This window comes from Mauremys mutica, chromosome 8 (assembly GCF_020497125.1).
Source record: "Mauremys mutica isolate MM-2020 ecotype Southern chromosome 8, ASM2049712v1, whole genome shotgun sequence".
Classification (NCBI taxonomy): Eukaryota; Metazoa; Chordata; order Testudines; family Geoemydidae; genus Mauremys; species Mauremys mutica.
Window position 1 is genome coordinate 43,939,457 of NC_059079.1, and position 10,132 is coordinate 43,949,588.

Genomic DNA, 10,132 nt, shown 5'->3' on the forward strand with positions numbered 1-10,132 from the left:
CTAATGCCATAAATCACTTCTCTGTTTCTAGGAATGTAACAAACCACAAGAGCTTCCTTCTCACAGTGTGTAGCATCAAGAAATCCACTTGAAACTGTTGCATTTTCTCTCCCTGTGCATATGAACCTTGAGATTATTAATATTTTTAATATTATTGAAATAATGTCCAGCAGCCCCATTTAGAGATGAGGGCTACATTGCACTTCATAAACACAGAAGTAAAACATGTGAATTATTTATATAATATAAAATATACCATTGTTAAGAAAAATAGAAACCTTTATTTTTATGTTTATATGAATTGCTGTTGATGATGTTTCACTGCTTCAGATAATGTAATTAACCTCTGTTTTAAAACCCAGGACTTAAATCGCTTAGAGCCCAAGAAAGCAAACTTAACTTCTTCACGGCTACAGCACATCAAAAATGGTCTTTCTCGCATTCATGCTTAGAGGGCGAAATGAGATATCCTTTTTGTTTCCTATTGGCTGGAGATCTTAGTGCTTGATAAAGAAAAACAGGTGTAGTAACCCCAGCCCCAAACCCTAACTAAAACATACACCAAACTACTTAAGAGAAAAGAGCAAAGCAGGGTAATGCATTTGAAATAAGAGTAATCTAAAAAGTAACATGATTTTAAAATGTTTTCTAAGTTAATGCACTTTTATATGAAACTAAACTGCTCTGATGTCATTTAGAGTCTTGGAATCCTACTTCTGCAAGGGCGGGGGGGGGTGTGTGTGCTATTATTCCAGGCAATATAGTTCAGTAAGGGCTCATTGAAGTCAGTGAGAGCTGAAAGTGTGCAGCACCTTGCAAGATTAAGCCTTAAAGTGCCTGATAATACAGGGTAGTGAGCATCCTCAGCTCCCATTGAGAGTTGTCATGTTCAGCTCTATCTAGGAAGTACTCAGCACCTTGCAGGAGTGCACCTTTTAGGGAAGGGCAGTCATACTGGACAAAGCTGTATTGCATTTTTTATTTTAAGCACAGATTATGGGCCAACCTATGTGACTCCATGGGACCATAAAAGGGAGATCGGTTCCTTTCTCATTCACATACACACTGCTGCAGACATGGAAACATAGACAGGGACTCCACCCCTGATACTATCATCCTGCACTGGTGAGCATGGAATAGAGAAAATGGGGGCACGGTCTTATCTCCACCTCCAGCCACTAAATATGCCAGCCAAGGCAGCTGAGCCATCTGAAAGAGTGGCAATAATTTATTTTTGATAGAGGCCAGCCACCTTGAAGAGCATGGAAGGAGCTGTGCTTCTCTAATTATGTGTCACCCCCTCAGTTTGGGCTAATAATGAAAGGGATTATCTAGCCTTTCATTTGTAAGGAAGGGCGGGGGAATGTAACCCCATGTTTCTCTCCTGAACATAATGCATGATATAAAGTATTTCTACTGTGATTTTCCTTATCGATATAAAAGTACATCCGACGAAGTGGGTATTTACTCATGAAAGCTCATGCTGCAAAACGTCTGTTAGTCTATAAGGTGCCACAGGATTCTTTGCTGCTTTTACAGATCCTGACTAACACGGCTACCCCTCTGATACTTAACAAAAAGTCTGTCTATGAAAAATTAAATTGCTAGACATTAACCTTAAAATAAATACCATATTAAAAAGAAAGACTCAATGACAAATGTGTCAAAAAGAAAAGCAATTTACCAATTTTCCTAAGTGTTCGTGATTGCTACAAACTGGAGTGATATATTTTGACAAGAGAAAACTATATGCACTGTATCTTGAGTGAAATTCTTCTGTCAGCTTTGATACCATTAACTCATTTCAGTTCCTAACAGGCATAACCCTCAGTGATTTACATTAAAGAAATAATCTAAGAGAACCTGTATTCAGTTAATGTTCAATATACATAAATAAAGCCAAATCCTGCAGTCTAGAATATCAGTTGATTTCAATGGACATTTTGTCTGAGTAAAGACTGCAGGATTAGACCCTAAAACATGGTGAGGACTTCATAGTTAAACACTGCAGCTAACAATCAAACCTATTTCATCAGATACTTTTATTATATTATCGTCATTGGCAATAAGATAAAAAATGACATGCATTTTGTTATCCAACTATTATTTTATCTACCAAGATTAAAAAACAACAGTCAGACCATTTTGACCTGCTAGAGTGAAACCACTGAGCATGAATTGAGCTGTTGGAAAGTGGTAAAAGTACCTTTTTAAAAAAACCTTCAGCTTTTCCAGGAGCAGAAAAAGGCACAGGCAAAACACTGAGGGTCATGCATGACAAGCAACTGCAAACAACTGTGAAAAGGAATCTGTGGCATCTGAGATGATGGAATTAGATAAAGACAAAAGGATGCAGGGGGTCCAGAGAGAGCCTCTTTCAGTAAGACAGTCCCATCCATTCACAACTGAAGTAAATGTTCTTGTGAGAATGTGAAGCAAATCAATATTTTTTATGTTCAATATTCCTCTCAGGGTCAAAGAAAGGCCTGCTTGTTTCTGGGGCATTAGTCACAGATGTTACTTAAATTATCTTTTGTTATTCAAACAATGCCACGGTGAGGAATTTTATGAGAAGGAAGTTTTTAAAATTTGCACCTAAAAATTTGTACACTCATCTCTCAATTGAATGTTTAAAGGTGAGTTTGGGATGGGAGGACAAGGGGAAGAGTTAGTTGCTTTTAGATGGAGAGATGACAGTTGCAATTTAAGTTTTTATGCCTTGGAAATTATTTACAACTTCCATGAGCTGATCAGAAAGAAAAGCTTTTTAAAATGGAAAATAAGATGGATGACATCTCGATATGCAGAGGCAACCCCATCTATTTTAGTGATTCAAAATGTATTGGTTAAAATGGTATAGCTAATGTGGTTTTTAAAACTGTTTTCCTAGTCTAGACATACCCCAAATGTTTGATCAAACAATGAAATATACTGAGCCATAACACACTTTCATCTATACCCGTGTAACTCCAATGAATCCGACAGGGTAAGTGAAGGGCAAGTTTGTCCTAGTATTTTAAAACTGTTACAATAACTACATTTGTTTAATATCTACCTTCCCAGACTCATTCACTGTATTTTCATCTGGGCTGAGGCAACGTTTCCTAAAACCTATTTAAAGTTATTAGCATAAAAATGTCACTCAGGATGAGAACTGTAAATACACAAATCAACAAATAAGTGTATAAAACAAGTCACAAAGCATGAACAGACGACTCAGCATACTGCCAGAGAAAATCTCTATATACCATACATACATCTTCAGTATCTCAAGGATTCATATGACATAAAGGGATTGTAGCCAAGTGAAGAACAAATGAATAATTCATGAGGAAAGGCTTTCTAACACACAGTGGTGCTTTTGATTGTCTAAAAATAGAACAATTAAAGGCAACATGCAATAAAGTGGTTTCTAAAACTACATACGCTTTTTTTTAAATTGTGTTAAATTGTAAATACTATAATTCACAGGTTATCAATAAGTTCTCATACTATTATATAAAGCAGTCAAAACCAACAAGGAGTCTGGTGGCACCTTAAAGACTAACATATTTATTTGGGCATAGGCTTTTGTGGGTAAAAACCCCACTTCTTCAGATATATCTGAAGATGCTTCAGTGGCATCTGAAGAAGTGAGGTTTTTTACCCACAAAAGCTTATGCCCAAATAAATCTGTTAGTCTTTAAGGTGCCACTGGACTCCGTGTTGTTTTTGTGGATACAGACTAACATGGCTACCCCCAATATAAAGCAGTCATGCATTCATTTTTCTCCTGTTGATTTATGTATCTGGCTGGAAGGCATAGACTGCTTCTTGCCTTTGCTTTTGCTCTTTGTAAATGAATTGGGAAAGAGTACATTTACTAATTGGTTTAGAACATGCCTTTCAGTAAATGTATTTTCTAGTACACCGCATATTTGACATGAGATCACAAAATGTCGGCAAAGGCATTTACTTTGATTCCAGCCTCTCACTCAGTGGCACATCCATAGGCGCCGACTTATATGGGGCTCTGGGGCTTTAGCCCCATGAATAAATCCCAAGCAGGGGCTCTGCCCCACCAATGTTTTTTCTCCCCTGCTTGGAGCGCCCCCCCGCCGCTGCCGCCGCCGCCGCCAGGGCTGCCCAGAGCCCTTTAAATCCCAGCCGCCGCCGGGAATCAGAGGGCTCTGGGCTGCCTGCTGCAGCGGGAAGCCCAGAGCCCTCTGATTCCCGGCGGCGGCTGGGATTTAAAAGGCTCTGGGCTCCCCGCGGTTGCAGGCAGCCCAGAGCCCACAGATTCCCGGCCGCGGCTGGGATTTAAAAGGCTCTGGGCTGCCCGCCCCGGCAGACAGCCCACAGCCCACAGAATCCCCGCCGCGGCAGGGATTTAAAGGGCTCTGGGCTGCCTGCAACCGCGGGGAGCGCAGAGCCTTTTAAATCCCAGCCGCGGCTGGGATTTAAAGGGCTCTGGGCTGCCTGCAAACGCGGGGAGCCCAGAGCCTTTTAAATCCCAGCCGCGGCCGGGAATCAGAGGGCTCTGGGCTTCCCGCTGCAGCAGGCAGCCCAGAGCCCACTGAGTCCCGGCCACGGCTGGGATTTAAAGGGCTCTGGGCTGCCTGCAACCGCGGGGAGCCCAGAGCCTTTTAAATCCGAGCCGCGGCCGGGAATCAGAGGGCTCTGGGCTCCCCGCCGCGGCGGGCAGCCCAGAGCCTTTTAAATCCCAGCCGCGGCCGGGAATCAGAGGGCTCTGGGCTGCCTGCTGCAGCGGGCAGCGCAGAGCCCTCTGGTTCCCGGCTGCGGCTGGGATTTAAAAGGGTCTCAGCTCCCCCCGGTTGCAGGCAGCCCAGAGCCCTTTAAATCCCTGCCGCGGCTGAGTTTTTAAGGGCTGCGGGCTCCCCGCGGTTGCAGGCAGCCCAGAGCCCTTTAAATCCCAGCAGCGGCTGAGATTTAAAGGGTTCTGGGCTCCCCGCCGCAGCGGGCAGCCCAGAGCCCTCTGATTCCCGGCCCCGGCTGGGATTTAAAAGGCTCTGGGCTCCCTGCGGTTGCAGGCAGCCCAGAGTCCTCTGACTCCCAGCCGGGGCTGGGATTCAAAGGGCTCTGGGATCCCCGCGGCTGCCAGCAGCCCAGAGCCCTTTGAATCCCAGCCTCTGTCCGCTGATTGCCCCCTCCCCAGACCCCTGCCCCAACTGCCCCCCAGAACCTCCACCCCCTATCTAAGCCCCACTGGTCCTTGTTCCCCAATTACCCCCTCCTGAGACCCCACCCAACTTCCCCCCCCCAGGACCGCACCCCCTACCTGTCCCCTGATAAACCTCTTAGACTCCCATGCCTATCCAATTGCTGCCTGTCCCCTGACTGCCCCTTCGAACCTCTGCCCCATCCAACTCCCCCTGCTCCTTGTCCCTTGACTGCCCCCCGGAACTCCCTACCTCTTCTCCAACCCCCAAACTGCTTACTGTGCCACTCAGACCAGCGTATCTGGCTCCATGCAGCTCCAGACAGTTGCTGCCATGCTCCCCCATGGAGCCCACAGCCCTCTCCCACCCCCAGCACCTGCCTTCCAGATTTGAACACCTCAAAATTCAGGAGTGCTCAAGCTCGGTTTGGGCAGCTTTTACTTCATTTCTCCCAAATCAGTTTCCCCTGCAAGGTGCCAACTGAAGGTGTTGGAGAACAGAGAGATCAGGTGGCCTCCTAATGCCTGGAAAAGAGACAAAGGCCGGAGGAGGGAGTGTCAGTGCCTGTGCGGACTTCTGGGAAGTGCACGGTGTGGAAGGGGATGCTGTGATGCTTTGGAACATCTCCATACAAAGCCAGTCAGGACTCTGGGGGAGCCTCCTCTCTCGGAGCATACTGTCTCCAGGGCAAGAAGCTTACACCTTCCTGGGTCTGACCTCGGAGCATTCAGCATGCCCTTCCACGTCATGCACTTTCCAAAGTGAGTCTGCCCAGGCTGGTCCTGGGGCAACCAGAGGTCGCTGCACCCCAACTCTGCAGTCAGATGTGACTCTCAGCCAGACAGTAAAACAGAAGGTTTATTAGATGACGGGAACACAGTTTAAACAGAGCTTGTTGGTACAGAAAACAGAACCCCTCTGTCAGGTCCATCTTGGGGGGTGGGGAGCCCAGAACCAAGTTCTGGGTCTCTCCCAATTTCCCCAGCCAGCTCCAAACTGACACTCCCTCCTCTGGCCTCTGTGTCTCTTCTGGACAAGGAGGCCACCTGATCTCTTTGTCCCCAACACCTTCAGTTGGCATCTTGCAGGGGAAACTGAGGCACCCACACAGTATTCAGAGAAAATATTAAGAACATTCCCACTTCATCACAACAGATGCAACAAAATATAATACCGTATATTGAAGTAGGCAAGTGCTGCTTCTGACTTTCCACTTTTAATTGACCCTTGTAATCTTGTGGCGCTGACGCGTTGTAGCTTCATTTTATATCGGCTTACAGGGCGGGAGCGGGGGGGCACCACCATTTTGGGCCCCACCAAAAATTATACAAACCTGCCGCCTATGGGCACATCATGTACCATAAGTAGCAGTTTGGGAAATATTTATGTTGCAGTAAGTTCCCAACAACCTAATCAACCATTCTCTTCTCCTCAGCCCCAGCCCTTCAACTTAATTTCTATTCAGTATATACATATATCATATAGGTGAAGTACAATGTTATTGAAGCAAGAAAAGCTGTTTCTTTTTAGATGTTTGTAAAACATACCACATTGTATGTTGACACTAATGCATGGTAATGCTACATTCCTTATATATGTGAGAATACCTAATATTTAGCACAGAATTTGTCTCATAAAATGGTTCATAGAATACCCTCGGATATCATGGTGATTATTATCAGTATTAGTGCGTTGTGAAATGCCCGATACGTTGATTTTTATGAAGAAATTGGACAAGTAGTGACGGTGGTAATGTTGGAGAATATAAATACATACAGAAAAAGGGCTAGTATATTAAAAAACTACAGTATTTTAAATAGCAATTATGATTATTTCAATAAAAACCCAATACTTTTTACTATATATGTTTTTTTGTTACAAGAATATAAATTTCAACTACATGAATCAGTTTAGAAAAGAAGTCATAATTTATATTCGAGATTAACTTTACCCAGACACTTATACATAATACCACAAACTGCCATTTATATGCTAACATGCAAACTCCAGTGCTATAGTGCTATGGACACACAGCAGCTTAACCCCAGAGCTGTCAGTCTGTATTATTTTCAGTACTGCAATTATTTCACTGACCTACTTTTTCAATGACCACTATCCTACTCTAGGCAAGAATCAAAGCAGAGAGAATTAAAATTTATTATTATAGTTGTAGATTCTCTTCTCCCTCCCTCCAAGTTTTAGACTCTGTTATGTTTTAATCAACAATATACTGAAGGGACAAGTAGTCAGATATGAGTTTCATTTTTAAAATGGTGTTTCCAGTGAACACTGGTAACTATAAAAGAGAAGCCAACAAAAACTTAATTTTTTTCCTGTAAGAAATATACATTTATGGATCTTTTGTCCCCACCAGCATCTTCCTGTCATTATGTACAGTCCACGTAGGAGCCAGATACTCTGACAGAGTTGGTCAGCATTGATTTCAATGGAGTTATGGTAATTTTCACCAACATATCTGTCCATATGTTTCACCAACATATCTGTCCGATATATTATTAATATGCTTTAACATAGGAAACAATACTGTTACCTAATCCAAAGGATTGCATCCATTTTAAATTGGACTTTTCCTTTCAAAAGAAATATAATAATTAAAATTAGTCTCATCTTGTTTTACTCTTCTGAGGATTTAAAAATGTATCAAGTAATTATTAATGTAGGGCTATATTGAGACCTGGTTCCTTCCTTTCTTCTGGAGGAAATAAATCTGCTATTGCTCCATATGAGTAGTAGATTACTTCTCCATGCTGGCTCAGTTCCACTGGCCAGTGCACTGGGAGTCAAAACTCTGTCCATTTTCATGGTAGGGGAGAACCGGAGGTCCCATGGAGCTTGCTTTCCTCCACCTGTATTTAAACTAGCAATGCATAAAATCTACCTAGTGAAATAGGGGATCATCCTACATCCCCTTCCGTCCCCTTTGTGGGTTCAGAGGTTAAGTACTAATCTTGCCCATATTTAACTCTTATGTGGTCTAACATCACTATCAAGATTATTTCATTATTGTTTATCCTTACATTTCAGAGTGAAGAATTCTTCACAGTTTCCTAAGGCTGATTAGCAAGAAACTGCCATTGCTGTTCCAGACCATTTCTCCACCAAAGTTGACACTACTTTTAAACCTGTCAGACATTATCGCCCCAATGCAATTTTCCCCAAAATGTCTTTGTCATGGACTCAACAAATATGAGGTAATGTCTCTGACCTGTGGATTACCTGCTTCAGTGCTTTTGTGCTATCAAGGACAGCCAGAGACACATTTTAGATAAAAAGGATTTACTAAACAGTCACGAAATAATAGTGAAGGCAGTTAGACACTGACACTGTAGATCAAGAAATGGCCAGTCCTGCAAGATGCTGAGTACATTCTATGAGGTGATTAATATCCTCAGGTCCTAATGCAATCAAGGTGCTCGTTACCTTTCAGACTTGAGCTCTCAGTCCCTAATGATTTGGGGTAAATTAAAAACAAACAACAACAAACTAAATAGCTAAGAAGCCCGAGTCTTGTTCCTAAATGGGACTTATGCTACTAAGTTAGGCACTTTTGAAAATGGTATCCTTAAGGCAAGTCTACACTACAGTCCTGCATCGGCGCAGCTGCACTGCACTGCACCTGCACTGTGAAGACGCATGCATGTGCTGAAGATGCACTATGCCAACAGGGTAGTGCTCATCTGTTGGCATAATTACTCCCCCTCAGCATGAAGTGTAAACTATGTTGGTGGGAGAGCGTCTCCTGCTGACATAATGCTAGTGTGGACAGCGCAAAACTTGCATCACTCAGCAGGTTAGATCAACTTAACCAGTAGTGTAGACCTGTCCTTAGTCTTTTTTATAGCATGATGCAAGATGTCTTTTTTTTTCTTCAGACTTTCTACTAATTTGAGGTTTTGGAGTCCCTCAGCAATTAGGTTCCTGGCTGCTATTCCTCTGATTCAAAAATTTAAAGTCAGAAGGGACCATTATGCCATTTAATCCGTTTTCTGGCATAACACACGTCATAGAATTTCACCAGAAAATCCTATGTGAAGCCATAATTTCTGGTTAAAAAGTTTACATGGCTAACACTTGGAATTGAACCAAGGCTCCCCAGAACTAAAAGCACCAGCCTATACAACTAAAGCTAAAGAGCCAGATTTTCTGATGATGGTCTTCTTTAAGAAAGTTGGTTTGACCTTTATGAGGGAATGCAGAGTATATCCTCCCTTTTTGAAAGCGTTCTATTGTAGCAGTTCTAATCATGTGAAGAGCACCCAGGTATTATAGAGAAGGGCACTTTATAGTTACCTGCTCATAAAGCTCATGATGACACCAAGGCCAAAAGTTTCGAACTTGAGTGCCTAAAGCTAATCAGGTAAGTTGTAGGTACCCAAAGATGAAGACCCTGTACCCAGATCCAAGCACAGCCAACAAATTACTATTGTGACATGAGGCCTATCTGGATGACCAACATCAACTTGGACACCACAGTTCCATTTATGGATCCCAAGCCTTTTCCTCAGCCCTCTTTTAGGACTGTCCTTGCCAACAGGGAGACGTTGGTTTCTCGTGTTGGAGAGCTAATACTATACAAGATGTAAGCTATCCCACAGGTTTGCCCCCCAACCATTTTTGAATCATTCTAACCCCCTAATCACCAGTCCATGTAAAAGGTTCATGAGATGAGAGCAACACCTCTCCCATCTTTGTTCTAGTCTCACTGTCCGGGATTATCAGCATAGCAAATAAATATTTGAGCAGGAAATAACATGCAAAACTCAAGAGGCTTATGCAGCCATCTGGTGAGCATGTAAAGCTCTTGAGAAAAAAGGGTATAATGAGGGGAACACTGCCCCAGCTTGTTGATTACAATAAGATTTCAGTATGTAACAGAGTATCTAAGTGGAAAATTCTGGGTACCAGAAATAAAATGTGATGCTATACATTGGTATTACAACATACATTGATAG

At 43.0% G+C, this 10,132-nt stretch overlaps 1 long non-coding RNA gene across 1 annotated transcript; it reads left to right on the forward strand.

The window, feature by feature from the left end:
- Positions 1 to 1,065: 1,065 nt before the first annotated feature.
- On the forward strand, positions 1,066 to 8,797 carry LOC123375426. The gene is made up of 4 exons (XR_006581444.1): positions 1,066 to 1,125; positions 2,891 to 2,986; positions 7,534 to 7,616; positions 8,205 to 8,797. It is a non-coding gene; the product is annotated as an uncharacterized LOC123375426 (long non-coding RNA).
- The last annotated feature ends 1,335 nt before the right edge of the window (positions 8,798 to 10,132 follow it).